This window comes from Euprymna scolopes, chromosome 2 (assembly GCF_053919585.1).
Source record: "Euprymna scolopes isolate OS-2025 chromosome 2, ASM5391958v1, whole genome shotgun sequence".
Lineage (NCBI taxonomy): Eukaryota > Metazoa > Mollusca > Cephalopoda > Sepiida > Sepiolidae > Euprymna > Euprymna scolopes.
Window position 1 is genome coordinate 62,761,547 of NC_136483.1, and position 27,725 is coordinate 62,789,271.

Sequence of the window (27,725 nt, forward strand, 5' to 3'; positions counted from 1 at the left end):
CAAGTGCAAAAGAGATTCAGACAATTGCACTCAAGTGAACAGCGCGGATACTAAAAAGAGCTCTCGGTTGGTTTCAATAAAAAGCAGGGCAATGTTGGCAACTGGTTTGGCTGCCCCATACCATGCATTAAAATCTTCAAAGAAAGAAAATGAAAAAAAGAAATAGTAACAAAATATTTACCGATTTTAAAATACCACTAAAACTAAAATATATAAATCATTCTCTAAGCAAGTGTTTTTTACGCTTAAGAAAATATTTGCATATTTAACGAGTGTGTTTAAAGTAAACAGGAAAAAAAATTATTGTTAAATATTTAGAGATCTATAAAGAATCAGAATTGGTAATTGTATCAGAATCAGGAATTTAGTAAGAAATCAGTAATTGTATCAGAATCGGTAAAAATATTGGAATCGTCCCATTATTAGTCATGTGCTATCTTGATACATTGTTGACATTTCTCCAACTATCACGGTTGCATTTCAACATTCAAATCTCCACAATTTTTCCTAGACCACTCTTTGATGTAGTGTGGGCAACTTTCCTTTTACTTTGTCACATAATTTTTTTTTTGTTGTTGTTGTTTTTAAGATTTTTAGATTTACTTTTTCCTAATGCGTAAAGTTCCAAATCATGCAGTGATAAGGCAGCTACTGGGGGTCACCACTTAATTAGGCCCAGAAGCTACTCAGGGATAAGACTTATTGCGTCAACTACTGGCTGATTTACAGGGTGGAACGATAAATTTGTCACCCTAAAGAAAACAACACTACAGCTTTATTTAAAAACTTTTATTGAAAAAAATCAATTCAGGTAACTTGATTATGTAGTAGAGCTGACATCTATTCAATGTAACCGCCTTCAACCTCAATTATTGCCTTGATACGGGTCTGGAGCTGAGAGCATGCCTTTTCCAAAAACACTGGTAAATACTCTGCAGATGGCGCGATCAGGCTGGCTTTGGGGTTGTGGGAGGTCATGTTGGTGATGTTCTAGACGTATGACCAAACGAATTAGTCCAGTGGGTTGAGGTCGAGGGAGGAGGGCCAGTGAGAGAAGGGTACAGAGTCGTAGCACTCCTTCTGCAGCGAAGCCTGGGTCTCTTTGGACTTGTGAGCCAGTACAGAGTCCTGCTGACACACCCAGGGTTTGCCAGCAGCCACTAGATTGCAGTAGGGGATCACTACACTCTTAAGCACATCCAAGTATACTTTGATTTTGACTTCATAGCCGACTTCGAAAATGTGAGGTGAAATGATGTGGCCTTCACTTGAAACCACACCAAGAGTACAAAATAAACTTTGTGGCATAGTAGGGGATGCCCTTTTCTCTTCCCTACAACCTCTCTCCCACAGAAGCGACGTTGCAAGCCTGTCTTTGTTTTATCATTATTTCCATGGCAAGTGCTTGTCCGAGCTCTAATCTCTGGTTCCCCCTCGCCAATCTTTCACGAAAAACACCCATCTAGCTGAAACTACTGTTAGTAATTTTCCCCACTCTTTATCTGTGCCTAAATCAAAACGTAGATTCCATGAACAAAACTTCTTTCTTAAAAGTGCACACCTGTGGAACTCTCTTCCGTTTGCCTGTTTCCCACCTGACTACAACTTGGATGTCTTCAAGTCCAACATAAACAAGTTCCTGATGAACCGCCCCCTTAAGTAAGACACTTTATCAAATCTCCAATACTAACGATTACTACGATACTATTCCATTGATTACTGTATATGCAATAACCCTTATCCCCGAGTGGCTTCTGGGCCTTGATACATGATGACCCCCCCACCCCCACCCCAAAAAAAATAGCACTATCACAATCACGGTGGGCACATCATCTTTTCCTCCTGTGCGTTATAGGTTCGAGCCTTCTTACTACTCGTAATTTTTTTTTTTTTTTTTTTACTCAACGAACACCCTTACATACACCGGGGCAATGCCGGGCACCCAGGCTGGTTCATTATAAATTTGTTTTCAAATCGCACATTTATTAAAATCTATTTTCTTTAATAAACTGTGAGAATTCCACAGTTAATTTGTGGATATAAAAAGAGAGAAAATTATATTAAGATTTTGGCACTAATGTTGACAACATTTGACATACACTGTAAAGGTGCCTACGCATGAAATTTTTGTGGCAAGAGTTGTGCAATCTCCACTCATACCTCTTGAACTGGCATCGTTAAATAACAGTGTTCAGGACGACTGGAAATAATGCCAAGATAAGCAGACAGCATATATACAGCACCTAGAATTCCCAAATGGTTACCTATCTGGTAATAGCCAGGCTCAACGTTGCTTAACTTCGATGTGTCAACATGATTATGCCATATGTGTGTGTATATATATATATATATATATATATATATATATATATATGAGAGAGAGGTGCAGCATAATGATACACAATTTGGCACCAAATCAGTTACAAGTTTATATTTACAGAAAACATTAAGAATAATATGCTATTAAACATAAAAAAAAAGTGAGATGGTCGGATCAGCAATGATGGTGATATTAATGCGATATTGCTACGGTAAACAATTCAGACTTTACCTATTTAAAAATGAATTGTTCCAAAATCAAATTATGTCATCCTATCGACTAAAACAGTTCAATTGACCTCGATCCTTGAATTGTTTAACAGTGGTAAAGATTCCACTAAAGTCAGAAATATCAGAATTAGATTGGACAGCTTTTGAAAGAAATAACCTCAAAGCTAAAATTGTAGGTATTATCATCAATATGGTTGAAGTTCTGTGACTTGGTTTTTTGGTGATTTTTTTCAAATGGACTCGGTAACTGGGTAATTTTTTGAACAAGCCCCCATTAATAAGTTAAGGTACGAATCCTATTATCAATGGCATGCATTACAATAGCTTTTCCTTGTTTTAAATTTCTTTTTAGCATATATGTTGAATTCCGCTGTACATATAGGATCAGCCAGATTTGGAAATATGTGACACATATTTCCAAATCTGGCTGATCCTGTATTTCAGTTAATTTGCTAATTGCTAATGGAGGGCGATTAAAGTGAGATACTATATTTCTGTTAGTTGTAATGATTGTCTTAACAGCCTATTAAGAAAATAATGAATCATTTGAGAGTTGCAATGTATGTATGAAGCATGATAGTGATTCTAAGCCACATTCCCTGATATCAGCAACCATATTTGTTCCTGAATTCTACAAGACTAAGAAAACTTTGAAGATTTCATACTCATCCAGAAGATTGTGCAATTTTTCACTTATTCTTGCACCTGTATATGGAACAAGCCTAATCACAGCACTGCACTGTTCAAAGTCATTTGAAAGCCAATGATCTGTTAAACTAAACTTGTAGCAGCTATCCAAATGTCTGTAGTTAAAGAAATGCTGCTAATTTCATCAAAAGATAATTGAATTTTTTATTTTATTTTTGTAAATATATTGAGAAATATTTTTCCAGTGAAGTAGATTTTGGATGGAATACTGTAATTTGGACAAAGTTTTATAATAAGCCTTTTAAATCTAATGTCAGATGTTATAGAATATCAACAGTAATCATTTTTCTATCAGATAATGAATCTCTTGTGACCCATGGTCATCAATATCCCAAGTTTTCTTCTTGCTCAATATTGATTATATAGTATGTTTGTATTGTTCAGACAATTATTTTCATCTTGAGTGTTATTCACACATTTCAGTCATTGAAACCTACGGCTTTCGTCAGGTGTAAAATCCATGTTTTTTTTCAACTAAGGAAAAGGGGACTGTGAGTTTGAGAGTGTGTCTGCAAATTATAAAAAAGGTCAATCCTCAAGGGTTACTAGAGCACCCCTTAAGACCTTATGATTCAATTTTTAGCTGAATCCTTATGCTAATTGTCAATATTACTGAAAAAAAAAAAAAAAATGTTTTACAAAACTATGTGTGTGTATGTGTGCATTTATTTTTTTTTCTAGAAAAAACAGCGCAGGAAGGTGGAGCTAAGCAAAAAATTATTTTTGGGGGAGGGGAGGGATTTTTTTCTTTGGTTTGGGCATATTTTTTGTTATTTTCCCCATATAAATTTGTAATTAATGGATTCCAAATGTGATTAAATTCAATATTTGGACGGCTTAGGATGTTGTTGCTATCCACCATATGTGCCGCTTCCTTGAGTTTCCTAATCCTCCATCTTTCTTCTATATTTAGTATTTTAAAATCATCCCACTTTGAGCTTGAGAATGGGTCCCTTTTTCTCTTCATATATAGTTTGCTAGAGCTGATTTTTTTTTTATTTCTTCCCGTATGACAGCTTTTCGGTATTTTTCTAGTCTTACTCTGAGGGGGCGGCATGTTTCACCATTATAAAGTTTCCTACATTTACATGAATCTTATAAAACGCAGTTTTTTGTCATAAGTTTTTCGGTTGAGGGTTTTACTCCCACAAGGTGTTTTTGGGGTGTTAAGTTACTCCTAAATACTGTTCTGATATCATACTGACTGCATATTTTTTCAATTTTTTCGGATAAGCCTTTCAAGTATGGTGAGCAGATTGTGGTGGGCTTTTAGGTGGTTTCCTTTGGTGTCCAATCTGGATGTTCTGGAGCTGATGTCATGCTCTCTGGGTAGTTATTTTAGTGGAGGGTTGTTTTTAAATTGGTTGGTTGGTTGTTTTTGTTTTATGGCATATCAACCCTTTTCAGGTTATTTAATGCCGAATCCAGTTATTTTGAAGAAAAATTTTTTAATAGAATATATTTTGTTTTTCAAGTAGGTTTCTATTTAACTCCTAGTTGGGACCCTAACAAGTACTACCATTCCTGGTCAGAGTGGACCTTGGAGCAATTGCAATTTAAGAGTGGTTCCACACTCACCAAAGCTTGCAAGCTGGGGCCTCACCATTGGATATAGTTTAAGGTCATATCCAGGACCATTCTTAAATTGGCTATCTCTTCTTGATATATAGTGTTGTTATTACATACTATCCTTGTTCGATGTTGTAAGCATTGGACTATACCTTTCTTTACAGCACATGCATTGTGCAAGTTAAAGCCAAGGTAGTGTCCTGTAAAGGTTGACTTTCAGTATACCGATGTTACAAAAGTGATCAGTGCAGGTTATCAATACATTCAGGACAGATGGTTTGTTGTGAGGTTTCTTTTCCATGGTGAACTGAATAAATGGGTGGATTGAGTTCACACATTCCAGTAGTACTTGAACGTCCTCCACACCCTCAAACCCATAGTCCAATTTCTTACCATATAGAGCTAACCCCCTTTCCCTTAGTTGAAAAAAAAAAAAAGTGGATTTTACACCTGACGAAGGTCACAGGTTTCGACAACTGAAACGCTGTGCCAATAACACTCAAGATGAGAATAATTGTCCAAACAATCAAAACAATGTAAGCATTCATACTTCATCTAAAAAATTCAGAGCTGATTATAAAATAGTTTGGTGTTTTGTTGGAGAGGCTCATAGTTGCTACCACTTGTTCCTGGAATGTCTGTCCCTTAATATTCATTGTGCTTCCTTTTCTCATCTGCAACTTTTGCTTCTTTTGAATAAACCTTTCTAAGATGGTTTAACATATTAGTCATTGTAAAAGTTTTTGCTGATTTGCCTCCCTTTGATATGATGGTTTGACATCACTTGCTGACAGCTGTATTCTTATTCTTGAGATTGACATCAAAATACTTCCAGCAGAAACAGGTCGCCATAATAGTTGTTGTCAATATCTATTTAATTATTTACATATTTAAATTAATTATGTCGGATATCGAATTAGTAATTTATTTCAATAAAATATACATTATCTAAACCAGAAAAATAAGAAAAACATATATGTAATGGTAGCAAGAGTCCCAAAAAATGAGGAACAAGAGTATGACTGATGAAGAATGCTTTATTTTCAGTTTGCATATGGTCACAATTTACTGTACAATTCCTCAACATGAAAACCGAAAGATGAATTTTCTTTGACAATGATTTAAAGTACAGAGTAATGTTAATTCGATAGAAAAAGAAAGGAGGGAAAATTTCCATATGTTTACATCTATTTGCCTCAAATTCAGTGCAGTTGTAAAAGTCTACATGCTAACAGCATGTCATACCTGTTATTTGATATGGTGTACCTATTTACTATGCCTCCCCACAGGACAGAGTTAGACACCAGGGTCGTTTTTTAACGTGGAGAAAAGGTACAAAAATAAAAAATTGTCTCAGTCGTGAAGGACTGATCTTCCACCGAAAGAGAACAAGAAATGGAAGTGCAGCATCTGAAGAACAGATGGTATTTATTTGCTCCCCCACCGAGCAAATTAGGCACAAGGCCGATTTTTAATGTGAGGAGTGAAGGGAGGGGGAAGGGAAAAAGGGGACCAGCTCCCGAGAGGTGGGAAATGGGAGCTGGTTAAAGGTCAGGCATGTGGGGTTGCCCCCACATCTGGTCTTTGCTAGTCATAGCTTGCAGCATCTGAAGAACAGATACTACATTTTGATCTTGGCCAAAAGGCCAAATTATGGTGTAGATGATGCATATATTTTTGATAAATTTTCATTGGCAAGCAAAAAGGGGAGTTTACTTGTCTTCATTTACAATTTAATATTAGTATCATTTTATGACGACAAAATTTGCTAATAAATCAGCATTAGAAAATGTATTAATCAGATGATTAATCGGTACATCCCTAGTGATAACTAATGAATTTAAAGAGGCTATTAAGAGTGCTCAATGAAAGAGAAAGATATATTTTTATTAATATAAACAAATTTACATGGTCGCGACACTGAACATGCTAATGTTTCAGACAAATGGTCAGTCAAAACCAGAAGTTCTCGTCAGGTAACTTAATAAATGGTTGCTTTTCACAGAAGAAACAAGTCCTCAAAAATAAATAAATAAATAAATATATTTATTTATTTATGCTGTTTTTGTTTACTACAAAAACATAAAAATAAAACAAAGAATTATTTAATCAAAATATAATCCGTTCTCATCAATAATCATTTTGCAAAAATCAAATAACGACAATATCTCGTATCAACAGAAATCTTTAATCTCATTGATCATTTGAAAACTGAATATGTGTAATATATTGAGCGTTGATTTATTAGTTAGCATCGAATAACAATTAGTTTTCGTTCAGTTGTACTGAAATATGTTTAAGGACAGGGCTGTGTGGCAGGGTTACAGTTTAAATCAAACTGACAGAGTAGAATGTAAATTGAAACTGGATGAGCGATTTGTATCACCAGAAAAAATGATTTGTAAAATAAGTTAGATAATGGCGAGAAACAAAGCAAATCTGGAGAGATACGAATTAATATGAGATCACAACAAATATGAGTCTCTTTCTATGACTGTATGTAAGATGACAAATGAATCTTATGTTTCTGATTTTTTTTTTTTTTTTTTTTTTTTTTAGATGAGGATTGATTATTCTTATTATTTGGATGTTTTCAGACTTATTCTCATCTTTAATGTTATTTTCACATTTCAGTCAAAATACAATTGTGAATTACTTAGGAATTCTACCCAGATGAGGGATGAAACAAGCGCAGACTACTCCTGTGGATTAAATAAAGGGTTCCATTTGAAATTCTATGCAGATTCCCTAGTTCGACAGAAAGAAGTACAATAAGATACACCTGAAGAAAGTCAGAGATCACGTCAACCGAAACATTGTGCGAATGACACTCAGAATGAGAACAGCAGTTTGAAGAATCCAAATAATATGAAAAGATAATCTGTTCCAATACTAAGAATATAGGAGTCGCTCTCATTCAAAGCACAACAGAATTTCCTTGAGTTTGATTTGATTTCAGCAGTTCAGTTCTCAATCACCATTTACCATTAATGATCAAAACAAGCAGCCAACAATAGCTAAATAAGAAGAAATCATGTTATGAAAGCTCAAATCGATAAAGACCACACCCAGTACCCAACATATTCAGATAACTAAATTTACATAATCAGACCATATATCCCTTCAAAATTTGTGCCAGCTGCAAAACTATGATTAACTTATGTTTCTGAATTTTTGAGATGATGATTGATAATTTATATCATTTGGGTTATTCGGACTACTGTTCTCATCTTGAGTGTTATTTGCACAATATTTGAGTTGATGCAACCTCCGACCTTCTTCAGGTGTATCTTGTCAAACTTCGAAATTTTTCTGTTGAACATTGGAATTGGAATCTGCACAGAATTTCAAATGGAACCTTTATTTAATCCACAAGAGTAGTATGCTCTGATTTCATCGGCCATGGCTTAAGTAATTCACAATTGTATTTTGAGCATTGCTTACACTGAGAATTGAACCCTTAGTCTCCAGAAAAGTGTAACTTAAAACTGAATTTTACCAAGTACTTTATCCAGTACACTGCGAGGACCCATGGCATAGTGGATAAAGTACTTGTTAAATGAGAGCATACTACCGTCATAGATTAAATGAATAGTTTCATTCAAACTTCTGTGCAGATCTCCCCCAGTTCGAAAAATACACCCTAGAAAGGTCAATGTAATCGATCCCAACGTTGTGCAGATTAAGATGAGGACAGCAGTCCGAATAACCCAATATATATGGTGAACTTGTAATTAAGTAAATAATGGAATATATTTCTGGTAAGTAAAACGCTGCTTTCTAGTGGACAATCATGTTTAAAATGATCAAAAAAAAAAACAAAAAAAAAAAAAAGTAGATTTTGACTTCTGCAAAAATTGCTCCCACATAAGTAGGTAGTTAGTTTGGAGAAGAAAAAAAATAAAGACTCTCAGGTAGAGTAAAAAAAAAAAAATTCCCTACTCATACAAAAAATTGCCAACTATCAAAGTTTAGGAGTTGGAAGTTATAAACTCCTAGAATTCCAAAATATCTAACTCCTCAATTTAAAATCACAAACATTCAGTAACATTCGGGGGGGGAAAAAAAAAAACAGACACCAGACCTCCTTTATAAGACATTTTTAAGACACATTCATTCAATCCACAAGTTTAACTTTTTAAAAGTTCTGCAAGACTAAACAATGGACAAACCAAGTCTCTTAGATATAGATGCGCCAACAACTAAATGTGCTTTCGCAAAATCTGGTACAACCTAAAATGTTATCACAAACTTCAGTGTGACAGACCAACAAAAACGCTACTTCAAATTGAAACATGACAAACTGAGAGAGAGCTTATCAAAGATTTGAGGATGTGTATAATAAAGTTCCAAGAGAGCAACTTGAGAACCAAACTTAATGACCTTGTCCTGCAAGGTTAGTTTTTCTAACCTTTGCTCTATAACAAGCAACCATTGTTTTCTTTTCTCTACTATAAACAGGAGAACAAGCTCTCTGGTTCCATTCTCTAAAATGCTATTGAATCGTTCCTTGTAAAAATACTCAAGTGGTAATTCAAAACTCCCATTAAATGAATTAACCTTAAAAAAACAAAAAAACAAAAAAAAAAAAAACCACAATATCACTTATAACCTACTTACCAACAATTTATGCAACTGCCATCAATTGTATCACAAAAGGAATCCACTTTGTGGCAGATAATGTTTATTTTATTTTTTTTTTTTATTATTATTTGTCATAAAATGGTTTTCAAAAAAAAAATTGGAGAGTTATATTTTTTCCTTTTACTTAAGTGAGATAAAAGAAAATCAACTATAAATTTTCTTTTTTTTTTAAATACAAAAACGTCCTTTTGAAGCAATTGTGAACTGAATATTTATATTTTATTCATAGTTCTTTTTAAATGTTTCAGGGTTAACCTTGACAGGCATTTTCTTTTTGCAGTAAAGTAAGGAGGGGGGGGGAATAAAAATAAAATCGCTATTTTAAATTTTATCAACTGGAATTTTCATGAAAATTTCTTAATTATTGCAACACAATAAACTATTTGATTAAAAACACATACACAAAATAATAAGTATCAACACGTCTTTACGACATATCACATTTTCGTTTGGGTTTTTTTTTTTTTTTTTTTACTTTAAAGTATATCAACTCTTTGGGTTATTTAATGCTGAATTCAGTAATTTTGGTAAAAGTTTTTATGCTTCAAGTTCTTTATGTCTTCAAACATTTACTATGGTATTTGATTTGATTGTTTTGTTGAAGAAAATTATTTTTAACTTTCCAGAACATGATTGAGTTTTGTAAAGAGAAAGAGAAAAGAAAACATCAATGTTTACTGCATTTTTGTTCTTGATCTGGTAATACCAGATGACATCACAGGCTAAATCGACCTGGAAGCAATGGTGATTAAGGGGCAACTCTACATTCCCCACAGTCCTCAAATGGGGTGTCACCCCTGGATGTCTTAAGGTCATACCTAGGATTTTTCACATTTTAGAGGTTATTTAGTGAAGAAACAATATCTTATGTAAACGATGTATGTGTTTTAGATATATCAACTCCTTGATAATTTAATGTAAAAACTACCTAATGTAAACGATTCATTGTATATGATTTATCAAACACGTTTCAATCATACAGAGGGTGTCGTGGCTTCATCTTTCCCAATGATATTAGCATATAATAAATATTGTATTATTAGTCTTTGGCTACAGCGTAAATCACGGGAGGAATAATGTTATGAAAAAGGTAGGAATGATTTTCTAACAGAAAGCAAGACATAGAAATATCTTTAAAATGGTTGTCTCCCTTGTTTCACTCGTACTCCTATGGTTCAGACTTATGAAAAACCCAAACAAAAGAGAAAACTGAATTTAAAAACTAGCACAGAGTTTGTTCATTTAATCAAAATTAACAACAGCTGGGTTTGCTTCAGTCAGCAGTCTTCATTTATTTTGCTATTTCAGCACAATTTCTGTATGAAACTGCTATCTTTTCTTCAGAGTTCAACTCCAAAAGTTTTTAACCCCACACCCACTAAATGATCCATGACCCACTACAATGCCTCTAAAAGAAATTGTTGTATTTCAAAAGAGGCTAATAGGAATGGTTGATCCCCAGTACTATTATATTTTAGTATTTTGGCGGTTTTCCTTCTCATATACAAGTTGCTTTGCCAAAACTTCAGATACTAGTCTGTCCTATTCAACATAGCTGATAGATTCGTACTATGGCCAAAGGTTTTAGGAAAAGTGGTGTAATAACTAAGCCAAAATTTGAACAATCTGTACTGGTAACCTGGTTACAGAGTCAAAGGTTTTGGATGACGGTTGGAATTGTAAGAATGCTAGAAGTCAGATATTCTAATCATCCACTACACCCGAAGAATCAACAGTTTGAATATTGGCAAACTTTCAAATAAAGAGTCAGAATCGGATATTTTTGAATTATACAAATTGGAGTCAAACATTATAACTTCTGACTCTGCAACTCTGTTAGTAACCATTGCACAACAATGAGAAACCTTCAAAATGTTATTTTTATTATTATTTTTTTTTTAATGGTTGAATTTTTTAAACAATGCCCAGTGTTAAGTTATTAAGTTTTAAAAACGATATCATAGGGAATGAAAAATGTACTTACTCTAAAACAATGACAAAATTCCATAGTTGATGAAATCAATCTTTTGCACGAATAACAAAAATACAAACGGATCTTTGTTGACCTACTGCAATAAAAACAATCTGAGGTCAAAAGAATTCCACTGGCACAAGCCTCAATGAAAAGAGAGCCATAATTATTTGCATTGATCAACGTTTAAAAGCAGAATTGCAGGAAAGTCTTATTTTATATCTTTCTCTTATCACCAAGCAGGTTATTCAAAACAGATACCAGAATTGGACTTTCATTTTTTTTTCAGTTGACTTCCTATTTCTGAGGTACAGAGCCAGAGTGAGAAATTTTTGCAGGGGTTCTTATTTGCTTGCCTCCTCACAAGTACAGAATTAAGGGTCGTTTTTTAATGTAGGGGGAAAAAAAGGCTCTTTGGATGGAGACAAAAATTAAAAATTGCCTCAATCTAGAATGATTTCTTCATTTTACTAACCGAGGACAGAATAACTACTACACTTTAATCCAGGCATGAAGGACGAGAGGTAGTTTTGTTTTGTTTGCAAAGTCATGCATCAAGATTTTTTTTTTTTTTTTTTTTTAAACAGATCACCCAATCTCTACTTATAAATATAAACTATGAAAATTTTTTTCACCTAAAGAGTCACTTATTTAATGATCGACAAAGCACATGATATAATTTTATAGAGACTATGCAATACAAAGAATAATTTCGACGAATAAAAAATCAATAATGGTGACATGTGGCCTATGCATCTTTTCTTTCATCTGTTCAATCATTACTGAATGTTATAACAGGTGAACAATTTTCAAGAAGAAACTGGTGATGTAGATAATTGTTTTATTTTACAGCACATCAACTCTTTTTAGGTTATTTAATGCTAAGTCCAGTCACTAGGGAAAGTTTTCTTACTTCACATTCTTTATATCTTTAAATATATATTCAAGGTGTTTATTTTGGTTGTTTTGTAGAGGAAAATTATCGTTTTTTTGGCTTTACAGAACATGATTGAGTTTTGTAAAAGGGAAGGGGAAAAGGACAATATCAATGTTTGATGCATTTTTTTTTTTTGTCAGGAAGCTAGTATCATCAGAATACCTTATATAACTAACAGTAGTTATTTGTTAAAAAAAGAATTTTTATTTTAAGACGTATACATGGTTGATTTTTTTTCAATGTTTGCATAAAGGTAGAAATTCATTTGGCTTTCTTTTCCATTTTTAAATAGGGTTTTGTATGTCAAATTTAATTATGAGTTTTGTCTTCAAATTGAACTACATTGTTATAAAACTAATTTTGTTAAGGTAATGTTTTAATCTCCATTTATAAAATTATTGGATGTAAATACGTGCAAAGTAATCCATTTTTTTCGACTATTCACAAATATTAAAATGACTAACCGAAATACATACCGATGGATTTAATTTTGTAATTAGTTGTCTTTTGTTGTAGTCAATAACATTTTTATAATTTCAAACTGAACTTTTTTTTAATTCACTGGGGTAAACTACTTTCATTCTGTGTTTCGATCACATCAATTCATTTTCCTGGAGTTCTTCTTCCATGTTTTGTGTGCAAGCCCTGTAGAAGAAACCATATTTCTCTTTTAAATTTAAAAAAAAAATGCTAATTGATATAATGCACCGATTGTTTATGTTAATAGCTGAAGAGGCCATACTGTTTCATTAAGTTTGGAAAGACATGTCTTGCCTAAGGTTAAAAATTCATCATTAGGGCAATGACAATTTTTACAGAGATCTAAGCACTAATAGAGATGACTGAAGAATGAAGTGGAGAGAAAGGTCGAAAAGAAGAAAAAATAAATGTGGTGGTAGATGGTCAAGAGGATGAAAGTAACATCTATATATCTATAAAAGTGAAAGTGTCTGTGTGTGTAAATTTCCCTATGCAATAACTGTCAATTTTTAGTCTACAGACTCGAAATTTGATATATAGGGTATTGAGATTTGGGAAACTCGATGTGATCGGTTTTGGGCCAGAAATTTGGCGATTAAGAGGTCAAAGTTCTACGATTTGACCTTTCAGAACTCTACCAAACTCCTCCGACAATTTTGGGTCTACACACTTGAAATTTTAGATATAGGTTCCTTGGACATGGATCTAACTTGATAACTTGAGTTGAGCCCAAAACAATAAATTTTAAGGGGTCATAATAGGGGTCAAAGTTTCAAAAAATTGACCGCTTTTTTTGCTTTTTTTTTTTTGCTCAACATACACCTCCAAATACCCGGGCAACGCCAGGCACCCGTGCTAGTATCTGATAAATCTTACAAAAACAGGAGAAAGTATAAACGAATAAAAAAATACTGCAAGTTGTGGTTATGTTCAACACCCATTTCATATATATATATATATATATATATATATATATATATATATATATATATCTTAGAACACATGAGAAACCGAGAAAACTGTAAGGGTTTAGTTTGAAATTGCTAGAAGATTGTCAACTCAAAATAAAAAAAACAAACAAACAAAGAATCAATTAAATATTTTTGCAAAATACAATGCTATATAATCAGAATTGTAGACATGTTTTTTAAAACACTGTTTTGTAAGAGATTTTTGTTTGTTTTTTTGTTTTTTTTAGAAAACCATAATGTGGTTTTTTTTTGGTTTTTTTAGAACAAAATTTTAATTTTTTGAAAATAAAATTTTTATTACAATTGTACACACGTTCAGACAAACCAAACACACTAAAAAAAAAAAAAAAAAATTCGTTTTAGGTTAAAACTTTGCACAAGTAAAACACGTTCACATCTAAATTTAAATCAGAATTTGAATTATGGCATAATATATTCAGTCTTTCAACTGTCACTGTTCGTTTATATCGTGCCCCGAGTAAAATGGCAGAACAAACAAAATTCATTCGAGTGACCAATTTGGCATGCAGGAGGAAGATGCCGACCCCTGCTCTGGAGTATGTTTGGAATAAACTGACAGATCAGATTAAGAACCATAATTTGAACATTTTAGGAAATGGGATGAATTCAGAAACAATGAGAAAAAAAAATAAATCATGGGGACATTTTTTAAGCATTGAATTGATAAATAACTTTAAAAAGTGTTCAAAGCGGCATAATAAAGAAATAAACAGAAATATTTTGAACACAACAGTCAAAACAAGGACAATTTTTTTGTGTAAATTTTCAAGATTTTATTGGTTGTACATTTTAAACATGTTCAATTTGCATTTTTTGGCATTCTTCCGGCGAAAAAAGGTCAGTTAAAATATTTTCTATAGAGAAAAACTTTACTAAAATAAACCACTTTACTATTCAACCCTTATTAACATTTAAATGACATTTTAGAGAGAAAGAAACGTGTCAAATTTAATTTCATTATTTTATTTATAAATTACTCAAAGTAAGGAAACATGTAAATTGTTTGATTCAATCACACATTTTAACAATTTTTTATATAAAGTTTCCAGTAAAATAATATTCTTCCATTAGAAATGTCAATGGTTATTGCACGAAACCGCCTTCAAAAAATACTTAAGAACCTTCTTGCTTAAAAACAACGAGATCATTTTTTTTTTTTTTAATAAAAATGTACGATTACCGAATGCCAATTTGTATTTGTAAAATATAAGAAAAGTAAACCTTTTAACCCTTTACGGGCCCATTGAGTGTTTTATGCCAAACTTTCTTAGTAAATCTAGCATTGTGACGACTAATCCATATTAATCCCCGTGCATCAAACGGATACCATAAATATTTAGTTCGCTACACCTTATCATAAGATCCATACAAATCTCAACCAGATCGGCCAAGTAGTTTCCAATAAAAAGTGGAATGAACAGAATGACAGACTAGGAGAAATATAATATATATAAATATAATATCATAGAGATTGCAATCATATGGCAAATAAATAGTTTGAAGAATGAAATAACCCCACCTAAAAAAAAAATCTACCTGTGCCAAAATAACTAAAATAGCTAAAATATTTTTGAAGAACTGATGCATAAATTTATACCTCAACACACTTACCATACTGAGAAAGGAATGCCAATATTATCTTAAACTTTCTTGCTTGCTTTGCAAATAAAATAATTTTAACAATAAAAAAAAAAATGATTTATTCATTCAACTAACCTATCTCCAGTCAGGTCTTTATTCCGCTTTCTCTCAAGTTATCACTAGGGCTATGACAAGAGAATATTCTTTTCATTATTTTGACTCTCGAGTATATATCAGTTAATATCTTATGTTTTTAGATAACGTGATGTGGTTCTCGATTGATTAACTGTGGAACTGTGTCGGATATATAATCGACAGTCAAAACAATAAGAATATTCTCTTGTCATAGGCCTAGTTATCACTTCCTCCTATCTTTTGATTGGCCTTCCCCTGTCAACTGGACCTCAACTGTTATGTATTTATCAATCTAATAACTCATCCATTCTTTGAATATACTAATAGCAACAAAGTCTCCTGCTGATCAGGACACATAATCTCTCTTCCCTGCAAAAAGAAAAAAAAAGACAATTATGAAGAGATAAAAAAGATCGAAGAGGAAAGCACCATCCAGATCGCCACTGGAAAGACATGGCGACTAACGAAATTCTGCCGAAACTTACTGTCACTCAAATTCCAGAAAATGCCAAAAGCCATTATCACATGAGGTTAATGATAAAGTTTTTTGCAAGACCACCAAATAAGTTTTTTTTTTTTTTTTTTTTTTTTTACTATGGATGGGGGAGATGACCGCTTATCAAGGCCAGAATGCCACTCAAGAATAAGAGCTAATGGGCGTCAGGTGGTTGACAAGATAAGACTGATGATTGGTAATGGTGGAACTTGTGCAGAAATTGATTAAGAAAACAGGTCGACAAAAACCTGCTTACATTAGATTGAAAACTACTATGTTATAGTCAACTGGGAAGCAGACTCATAGTGTTAGGTTTCACATACAGGCAATTATAGCTCTTTGCTCATGGAATGTTTGTTAGTTTGTTTAGGCAGAGAAAGAGTAAGGGAAATTGTTGACAGGTGTAGCGAGAGGAGTGTTTGTTGCAAACGCTTTATAGGGGAGGTCTATAGATTGAAGTTCAGTCAAGCACTTGCCATGAAAATAACAGAGCAGTGATAAACTCGCAAAGTCTCTTCTGTGAAATCTAGTAGGTGAGGACCGTTTCTCCTTTCTACTGCCTCTTTCTCAAAACTGCAATAAGAATGGGGGGGGAAAAACCGTAAACTACTGGAAATCTGGGAAAACTTGTCACTTGGTTTTTATTAAGGAGTAATCATTGATAATGACTCTTGTAAAAACTCCTAGTGAGTAAGAAATAATCAAACACTTACAGGTTACACAGTAGAGGAAAAAATACCAGCAAATTTCACATGAAATACTCAGCATAACAAATGTGTTATAGGAAAATCAAAAATATAAAACTACTACTAGAAATGAACATTTATGATTTAAAACCTATAGGTCAAAATTGAACCAAATTTTGGATGAAACACTTGTTCTATAGAAGGGTTAAAATTATATTACTATTGCTACTAATCACTTGTGGGTTTTTAAATATATGAAATTTGTTATGAACAATCCTGTTGGATGACAGATGTAATAAAATTAAAAATAATTACAAAGTGTCCTCCACAGGAGCCACAGGTTTGATCAGGTAAGAAAAGTTTAAAATTAAGAGCATAAATATTTATTTATATATGTATTATAGAAAATCAGAACATTGGTACTAAATCCAAACAAAGGGGGCCTTTAGTTAATCCCTTATATCAGATTCTTCTTTGTTTATGTCTGTCTCCCCCCCCCCCAAAAAAAAAAGACCTTAATTTTACAGGGAGACAAATAAACAGAGACTAAAGAGAGTCTGACATAAGGGACCAACTACAGGCCCTCTTTGTTTAGATTTGAAACCGACAGTACTGATTTTGTTCTGATCTTCTGAAACACACAGTTGACATTCCAAAACCAGAAGATGTGTTCAATTATCACTCCTAATATTTTATTAATTTTTATGAAATACTTCTTGCGTATTTCATTAAATAGCAGAATCCCAATAAACTCATCAAAGATAAAAATATATTCCTCAGAAAAAAGTTGGAAAGATTTTTTTTTTTTCCTTGGAGTAGAACAGGATTTAGTAAGAAAAAAAAATGTTAATAAAAAGAAATGGAGATACTTAAAGTAGCAGAAGCATAAGAACTAAAAACACTTAATTATTGCAGTGTTTATGGCACCTACCCCAAAGAAAAGCCATTGAATTCAACCCATATACAAGAGAGAGATAGACAGACAGAGCACATACAGAGATAGATGGGCAAGTTGTAACACTTACTATGAGAGGAAGAGATGAATGATCCATTCATATTTTTTCATGTGTAATATGCCAATAATGGAATGAAGGAAGGGCAGATAAAGAGGTGTGAGGGCAACATGCAAGAGTTGTCAGGACTGCTGCTAAGTAACATGCTTATGAAGTCAAAACTGCAGGAGGGCTTAAGAAATTTGCTACTCCAACGATTATCCACACAAAAGGACAGATAAGTTATGCTAGTAACCAGGGTTGCAGAATCGGAAGGTATAAGATTTGACTCCAACTCCTAGGGTTCTAAAACTTCTGACTGTGATTCCTTATTATAAGTTTTCCAATGTTTAGTAATATTTTGAATCAGATTAAAAATCTGACTCTGAACGTTCTTATGAGCCAGACTCGGACTCCGCACACCAGCAAGTAACTATCGTGCAAAATTAAAGTTTTGAATGTTCTTTTTTCTTTTTACAAAAAACTAAGACTAACCTTCACTTGTTACCTGAAATGGAAAACCTACATCAGGTCCATCACCAAAATCACTAGGAAAATGGTTGGATCATTCTATTACTCCAGAAAGTATCTACCAGCGCAATACTTTACCTATACAAGAGCCAAATACGTATTAAGATGAAGTAGTTAGTGTTGCAACATCTGAGGAAGAGCTGCTAAGAGTATTCTGTCCTGCTTTGATGGGATACAAAACTGGCTTCAAAATCTAGTGAGCAAGGACCTTATCGTCTCTCTACTTTCTCTTTCTCACAAAAGAGATGTTGCAAGTCTACCTCTGCTCTATCGTGACTTTTATGGTAGGTGTTTAATTTATAGTTCCTCCCGGTAAAAATTTTGCAACTGTCAACAATTTCCATTACTCTCTATCTGTGCCTAAAACTAAACGAAAAGTCAATGAGCAGTTTATTTTCGAGAACTTTCCATCTATAGAACACAACACTGTGGAACTGCTTCCCAGCTTACTATAACATGATCGTTTCCAAGTCTAATGTAAGGTCTTGTTTAACCGTCCTTTTATACTTCCTAAGTTCCACCATAACTGATCAATGTTATCTCACTGTCTACCTAATACTCATTTTCTTGGCCTTCGGGCCAATATCAAAATGTAGTATCTGTTCTTCAGATGCTAAACTTTAATTTCTTGTTCTGTCAGTGAAGGAGAAATCCTTCACGACTGAGACAATTTTTAATTAATGTTCCTTTCCTCCATGTTATAAAAACGACCCTGGTGTCTAACTGTCCCTAGTAAATAAGCCTTATCCTAGAGTGATCTTGAGCCATAATATGCGATGACCCAAGTAAAAAAAAAAAAAAAAAAAAAAAAAAATTTAAGACTAGCCTTTATCCCCCCTCCCATCTCCAATAGACCCATATCCACAAATTTGGCAAGTACCTGATACAAAAAAAAAATATCACATGGCCAGCAAGCCAATTTTATACCGATTATAACAAGACCAAGACCATGTTCTGATAGTAATTATTTATTAAATGAACAAAGTGGTAGGGTGGGTGGATGATGTAACACGATGGGTAGAATGGAGAAGACAAAAGGAAACAGTTCTAAAATAGACTCCTTACGATCAATCTCTTAAGATCGATTCATCTTTCCAAACTGAACAATAAAAAGAAAGAACTGCTGTTCCAAGACTATAAAATAAAAAATCGTGTATATAATAAGATGTTATCGCAAATATATATTGTTCAAAATGAATACAAAATGGTTGCATTTGGTTCCAGCTTTGGGAAATTATTTGCAAACTATGAAAAAATGGCGTCAACATTCTTACGTGAAGGTTTTAACTATAGAGGTAAAAATTTTGAAACATTAATTTCTTGTAGAAACTATGAACAATGAATCTTAAACAATTACGAAATATATAGAAAATTATTTGAAGATGAATAGAATAGATGTACAATTATTATTAGGAGAATAGAAAATGGACTTTGGCTTTATTTTTGGCAGTCTTGTAACTCTTGCTTCTTTAATTTTGTTCTTTAGCATTCACATTCTATAGCAAAGGGGAAAGAATTGCTGTTTTCTGGGTCAGAATTTATCCATCTCGCACCTACTATTGGCTGGTCTTTAACCTTTATGTAGTTTTTTTTTTTTTTAGTAATTTAAGTGTTGCGTTTGGTAATGAACAACTGATTGTGACTATTTCTTGGTGACACCCCCCCCCCTTTAAAAGAGGAAGTAATTCCTGGGAGGTTTCTTTATGGCATATCAACCATCAATGGGTTATTTAATACCGAAATAAATTGTCAGATAAAAATCAGAAGTGTTGACCTTCGAACCAAGATCAAAGTGTAGTATTTCTTGTTCTCTTTCAATGGAGGAGAAATCCTTCACGACGGAGACAATTTTTATTTTTGTTACTCTTCTCCGCATTAAAAAACGACACTGGTGTCTAACGGTCCCGTGGGGAGGCATTGTTCCGTCTGCCTGCTTCCCACCTGACTACAACCTGGATGTCTTCAAGTCCAACATAAACAAATTCCTAATGTAAACACTTCAATAAATCTCCACACTAACGTACTGTACTTGCAATAACCCTTATTCCTGAGTGGCTTCCGGGCCTTGATAAGTGGTGACCACCGTGTAAAAAAAAAAAGGAACTATTTATTTATTTTATTAGATTTTACTGAAGCATTCAACTTCTTTCATGACGTTTCGGATGTTCTGGTTATTGTTTTTGAACAGGTACTTCAGACTATTTAAATTGTATCCTAGGATTGAGCATTGAAACATAATATAATCATCGAAGCAATAGCATGATATCGGCTTCAGACAGACAGATACTAAATCTCCAATAATAGATATTCACCATTTTCACAAACACCAAGAAAATAGATCTGCCTAAACAAAAATCCTGTTTGTGGTTGTGTGAAATTGAAAATTCACAAAAATAAATTCAATTATTTAAAAAATATCTGATAAAGGTTGAACAAAAGGCAAAGAAAATAAACATTGGTTTTTGTCCAGAATTTCCTCTATATTAAAAAACCAAATTAAAAGAAAAATCTGAATGATTCATGTATCCGTGATGAAACAAAAATATCATGTTCCAAAAATTATGTAAATTGATCAAGTAGTTTTATTTTTATAAAGAAAATCATTTTTAAGCAATTAATGGAAATTTGTAGACATTACAACATAAATCTCGCAAATTTGAATTATTTTTGAGTTATTACTTAATGCCTTTTTTTTTTTTTTTTAGATTGTTTTTAAAATGGCAGACAAGACAGTCACTTTTCGGTTACTCATAAAATCTGATTTTCTTATTTAAAAAAAATACTTGATCACCTTGTATGATTTTTGGAATATGCTATTTTCATTTCTTTTTTTTTTTATTTAGTACATCATGTACATTTTTTTAGTTTGTTTTTTTAATATAGGAGGAAATCTAGATAAGCACTTAAATATCTAGCTTGATTTCTATACAATGCTATGAATTATGACGATTCAATGTGTTAGCTGTTGAAATAAATCTTTTTATAAACAATCAATTTACACTTCCACGTCATTTTTGTACGTTTTTAGGAGAAATACTGGAATTTTTTCCAAAGTTTAAGCTAACTTTATCTCAATTCTTCCATTATGATTAATCGTTTTTTACAAAAAGGAAGTATTTTTTACTCGTGCATTTTAGTCATACGCTGTGAAAATTGGTTTCTGGACCAACACAAGCACACAAGAAGGTAAATTTTCCAATGAACTTTGGAACGGTCATAATGCAGTAACTAATTGTACTACCAAAATAAATTTTGTATCATTGTTTATTTTTATTTATTTATTTTTTGTAAAAGTTAAATAAGCTGATATACCTATTTCAGAAATAATGGACTTATCAAAATACTATAAATATAGTTACATTTAGCATGTTATGAGTAGGGCTATGAAACAGAATATCCTTTTCATTGTTTTGACTCTCGAGTATATATCCAACACAAACATAGTCAATCAATCGAGAACCACATCACTTCATATAAAAGCATATAAGATATCAACATATACACACTCGAGAGTCAAAACAACGAAAATAATGTTATTGTCCGAGCCCTAGTTATGAGATTGTGATTTATGGCAGTTATGGCCCACAGAATCATGATAATGTACTTCTGTAACAAACTTTTGCTAATAATTTTTTTGTTAACTATACCATTGTATTCGTGCTGATTATTACCGGCCTGCAAGTCACTAGCAACAAGGGATTCAAAACTTGCACCACTACAACAGATACCTATTACGTTTTACATTTTGAAATATTTAAAACAAACATTTTGGGTCAAATCTGAAAGAATGTAATACAAAAGAGGATTTAGGGCTTATATTTAACACAATTTAATTTAATTTAATTTAATTTAAGTGTGTGTGTGTGTGAGAGAGAGAGAGAGAGAGAGAGAGAGAGAGAGAGAGAGAGAGAGAGAGAGAGAGAGAGAGAGAAAATATTTAACTTTTAAACTACTGATCATATAGCACTGAGATTAACAGAAAATAATAATCATACACCAAAGATGGTTTATAACAAGTAAAATCTTTGTTTGGATGGATAAATAACACCTACAAAAATAGGTCGGCAAGTTGAAATGTAAAAATGTTCATTTCAACTTGCCGATATATTTCTATTACTTTTATGCATACGGAAATTCATTCATAGCTTGAAATGGTTTAATTTTAAATCTTTCTTATCTATCTGATGACAGCTCAAACAGTAGGGAATGTGGCTGGAGCGTTAAATAGTTTGGTTTTGATTCTAGCTAATGGCACTAAAGTCATTTTTTAAATCTTGAAATTAGTAATATATATTAGGTACAATATAATATTCAATAGAGAATTGGTTCTGTAATAATAAATACGAAATCTACATGAATTACAATACATTTAAACGTATTTTACGATCAAGCAAAGACCCCCCCCCGCTTGTTATAAATAAATATGTAATATGAAAAAAAAAAAAAATTTATCAGGTGTTGCAAAAGTCTTATTTAAGTTATAGTATTCTGACTATATCTTAATATAAATACGTTATTTAAGTTATAGTATTCTGACTATATCTTAATATAAATAACAATATAACCGTTTTTGTTGTGGTAAAATAAGATACTCAAAATCAAAAATTGAATCTAGCATTTTCGTTTTAAAGAGGATGGATATGTTTGTCAAGGTTGTGTGAATTAAACATTCTTAGATCCAGTTTCATTTACTACAAAAGTAAACAGATTACTGCTTGTACGCCTACAGGACAGACAGTAAACGGGGCCTAGAAAGACAAAGGTCAACCAACCTCTGACTAACGTCAACAGTTGAACGGACCAGGAGCTACAAGTCTTTAATGAATACCACCTTCAATAAACACCAGTTATCGCAAAGAGAGAGTTTATAACAGAAAGCGAAGCAGCACTAATTGACTGAATAAGTGAAATGCATCTGCTTATATCGAGCACAAAATATCAGTGATTGGTCAGTAAAACTGGTACTTAAACAGAATAAGGACTATTATCAGAATTTTCTGGACACTTTACATAAAATATGAAAAGGTACTGAAATGCTGATTCAATGAAATTGCAGCAGCCAATTTAAGGAAACATTTCATTGTTATCATTCGTTTATTTATATGAAAAAATTTTATTGAACGAAATTCAAATAAAATTAATTTCACAAAAGTGATACGCTATGAAAACGGCTATGGAGTCAGTAGTTCAAGCTCTAAGACTAATTCCTGAACTTTTGCATAGTCCAACTCCTAAAACAATGATTTTGCTCTTATCGATTCCACAGCCTCGGCGTTAACAGTCATCATATGATCAAACAGGAATGCCATCTACTAAATAAAAAAAATGTCATTAAAGATGGACTCCAGAGACTTAACTATTGAAAACCGTTTACGATTCATACTTAAAAATTCATGTTAGCTTACGAAAAGTTATATATCAATTTATATATATTCACAACAAGCAACAAGTGCTATTGGGAATTTGTCCCCAAGCAAACGTTAAGATAGATTTATTCCAGTAATTTGTGTCTAATCAAGATTCATGGGATCTGAAATTCCATACATTTATTATTTATCCATTTTTAAATCAATAACAAGCGATTTATCTTGTCCAAAGTCTGCAATAAATCCATTTTACATTAGAGGAAGAAAAGTTTTAAAATGAAGAACGGGTACCTTTAAGATGCATCAATTCAATCTACAATGAAAATTCTATGACAGTGATAATGTATGGCAGTGAAACTTAGCCGATAAGCGTTGGATAGAAATGATATGAGAATGATACAATGGATATATAATGCGAGGCTTAAAGACCGGCTTAGATCTGTTGCTTTCAAAGGAAGATTAAACGTTGACAGTAGAGAGATGCGTGTAGAACAGATTTTGTTGGTATGGTCAGATTGAAAGAATGAATACGAGTTCATTCGTTTGTAAATGCAGAACAGTTGAGGTAACAGGGTCAGTTGGAAGGGAAGACCAAAGAAAATATGAGAGGAAATGATAAGGATGGGCATGAGAGAAAGAGAGAAAAACCTGTCCAGAACTAAATTAGTTTGGAAGTCCATTTCTAAAAAGCGTCTCACACATGCCAGTATGTGAAATGGATGTTAAACTGGTGATTGCTAATGATGAGATAGCAATGGAGTAATAGAGCATCTTACAGAGATGTGCAGATCCGTCTAAAAATGATATTCAAAATGAAAGTGCGACACAGACAGTGCCTTTTTATAAAGATTTACTAGACTCGTTTAACAATAAAAATGCTATTTCAAACTGCAATGTGATCGGTCAACCAAAATGCCATTTTGGAGAAAAAAAAAATGACTGTCCAACCAAAATGTATCTAAGTTATTGAAGAACTACAAATAATGTTTAATTACAAATGCAATTAAAACACATTATACACAAAAAAAAAAAAGTCCTTGAGAAAAATTATTGGTTACTTATCCATTAAGACACATTCTGCATAGTATAACTAGAAAATACTAAATCGTGTTGAAAATGTGGCGTTCGGTTTTGATAATCCTGTTTACGCAGCAAGGTTGCAGAGAACGAATTGAACATTTTGGAAGAGTTATAAGAATTCTAAGAGTTAGAGTTTAATATTTTCTTTATCTCTAGAGAATCAACCATAAGACTTTAAAATCAGGAGTTAGAGTTGGAGTCTTATATTTTGGAATTGCAGGAATTCAAGTAGGGATTCTTGGAATCCTAGAAGCAAGAGCTTATACATTTCGACTCTATACAATAGTCAAACCAATAATGAACACCCACAATCAGTAACACAGTATTTCTATAGTAAATAATGGTCGTCTATTTCATTATCTAAGGATACAAGTTCTGTCACCAGTGACACTATTATTATGTCGCATGAATCCAAATTCTATTGTTAATATTAGTTTCTCAGATATTTTTCTAGTCAGAATTATTTATGGAAAGATATCAGGGATTATAGGAGGGATCACGTGAAGGTTGCCAACATCCTAAGTGAAAGTGATTTTTATGGAATGAATTGCATTCGAACTTGGGACACCCAAATTGTCAGTTTGTGATGTTAACCACTAAACCACCGACAGCTCCCACTAATCATGTGACAGTGTGTACTTGAAAATGATAGATCTCATTCGATAATCTGTCATGTGCTGGTATCCATTAGACCAATTATGCACACCCTATTCTAGCAGTAATAGCTACCATAATTCCCAACTATTGACAATCCTTTTCTTCTGAATTTCACATATTATACAATTAGAGAGGGAAAAATAAATGTGCAATTATCAAACTTATGTTTACATGATAAATACATAAAAAAAATATTAAAAAAAAAAACAAAAAAAACATTCAAAGCACATAAGTCTAATTCTTGCAGTAATAATAGTCACATTAATTACCAAGTTCTGACAATCCCTTTCACTTTTTTTCTTAATTTTCCAAACAGTAAACAGTTTAGTATTTAATGAAGCATTGTTGTTATTTAAAAGTTACATAAACTATTCATATAACATACATTTAATTTGAACATCTATCGCGAGAATATGTTGAAGGATTTCAAATTTTATACATGTGTAATTATCAAAGTTATTTTTATATGATAAATACATAAAAAAAAAAGAAAGAAACATTCAAAACACAAAATAATCTAATTTTTACAGTAATAGTTAGGGCTAGGACAACAGCATATTCTTTTCATTGTTTTTACTCTAGAGTATATATACGACACAGATACAATTAATCAACTGAGAACCACATCGCTCTACATAAAAACATAAAATATCAATGGATATATACCTGAGAATCAAAACAAGGAAAACAATATGCTGTTGTCATAGCCCTAGTAATAATACTCACATTAATTACAGAGTACTGATAATCCCTTTCACTTTAGTATTTAATGAAGTATTGTTGTTATTTAGAAGTTTCAGACAATTTTCCTGATTTTGTTTGCCATTTTCAATGTTTCAAAGATACTCTTTGGCCTTTTTCATATATCTTTCATTATGACACTATTTGGTGTCATGCATGCATGCAGCGAGGTGCATATTGCAGTGAGAGGGGGTGTTTGACCGGACGGTATGGGGTTAAGGAGTGCAGAGAGATGCAAACCCTTAGCTAGGAAAATAGGACCAGCTGCCGATGTCATTGTAAGCTTGTTAGACATAAAGCAGATGTGTTGCCTCAAAAAGGGAGACAGATTTGGAATTATCTATGTGTCAAAAGAGATGGTCTTGTTTTTCAAATAGAGAAAGAGATGGCAGAAGAGGGGGGGGTTGATGTCTGGTTGGGGCTCGGGTGTCATTTACAAAGTAAAGGACAAAACAGGTAGGGGGTGAGATGTGACCTGATGGGGACCAGGCGATGCCGAGTGACCTTGCTAGTCGACACGAATTCAGAGGAATTCGCACGGCTGAATTCTAATGATCATGATGATGGTTTGATGTTGTTTAAACAGAAATGTCTATGGGATTTTGTCAGAAAGAAAAAAAGACAAATGATAATTATTTTATCTCATGGCTGTTATATATCTGTTAACGAAAAGGTTGTTTTTAAAAACCTCTGTTGATAGGTATGAAGAATGGGGGTCAAGGGCAGGGGTCGCCGCCAAGCATTGTTCGACTTGGGGTGACTAATCATGCCTAATTGGTAATAAGTAAAAACCTCAGTGCAGATGGGGGTTAAGGTTTGGTAGAGATAAGCTCTAAGAGAAAGGTGTTTGTAACCACTCTCTGAAGGAGAGGTGGGGAAAAAGGGGTTAGATTTAGAAAAAGGATTTCTAAGCAGAGGAGTCCTAGTCAGCAAGCTGAACGGCTGGGCTTGTCCAGCGCTCCCGATTTGGGGAGCCCTTCAGGGCCTGATGTTATGTTAACTAGCCAATGTTAATGGGAACTCTGTGACTTTACTGGTCTGGTCTTACATCGTTTCACTGCTATAGTCAGTCACCTCAAATTAGACAGTAGTTGTTATGAAGTAATGAAAACAATAAATAGTTTGTTACTGTTATAACCCGGAGTTCTGTTTGTTGTGGTGAGGACTCTTGATTTTTCAGCAAGCCACAAGGACCAGTGGAGTGATTGATGTACCCGGAGACTCCCTACACATGGAAGAAAGATGATTCGATTGAGAGGAAAAGCGTCCCTCCATGAAAACACATTGGGTAAGGACGATCAACAGGCCAACTTGTAACGAGACAAGATACGATCAAAGGACACCTGTCACATCGGTAACGTATTGAATGGTGCTGGATCGGTACAACGTTATAAAAGGTATCGGGATCGTACATCGTTATATTATTGCAAAATTTTGATTGGAGCATTCCACATCTTTTTAGATGTCTAAAAGCAGGATTGAACTAACAACTTTGAGACATAATTAACTATAGGTTATCTCTTAACTAGGATACAGCATAATCACATTTACACACTGGTTCTCGTTAGATCAAAGAAGTTAAGCAATGTTGAGCCTGATCAGTACCAA

The 27,725-nt window shown here is 33.1% G+C and overlaps 1 protein-coding gene across 7 annotated transcripts in view; it reads right to left on the reverse strand.

Moving 5' to 3' along the window:
• The window catches only part of LOC145291555 (protein kinase C iota type-like), a 355,461-nt gene that overhangs the window by 273,340 nt on the left and 54,396 nt on the right, over nt 1–27,725 (reverse strand). The window contains exon 1 of one of the 7 annotated variants that reach the window (XM_080137658.1): nt 12,857–12,986. The exons of the other annotated variants lie outside the window; for them this stretch is intronic. The gene's annotated coding sequence lies outside the window, so the exon portion shown is untranslated. Of the gene's footprint in view, nt 1–12,856; nt 12,987–27,725 lie in introns of those variants that run through there. 7 annotated transcript variants of the gene reach the window in all.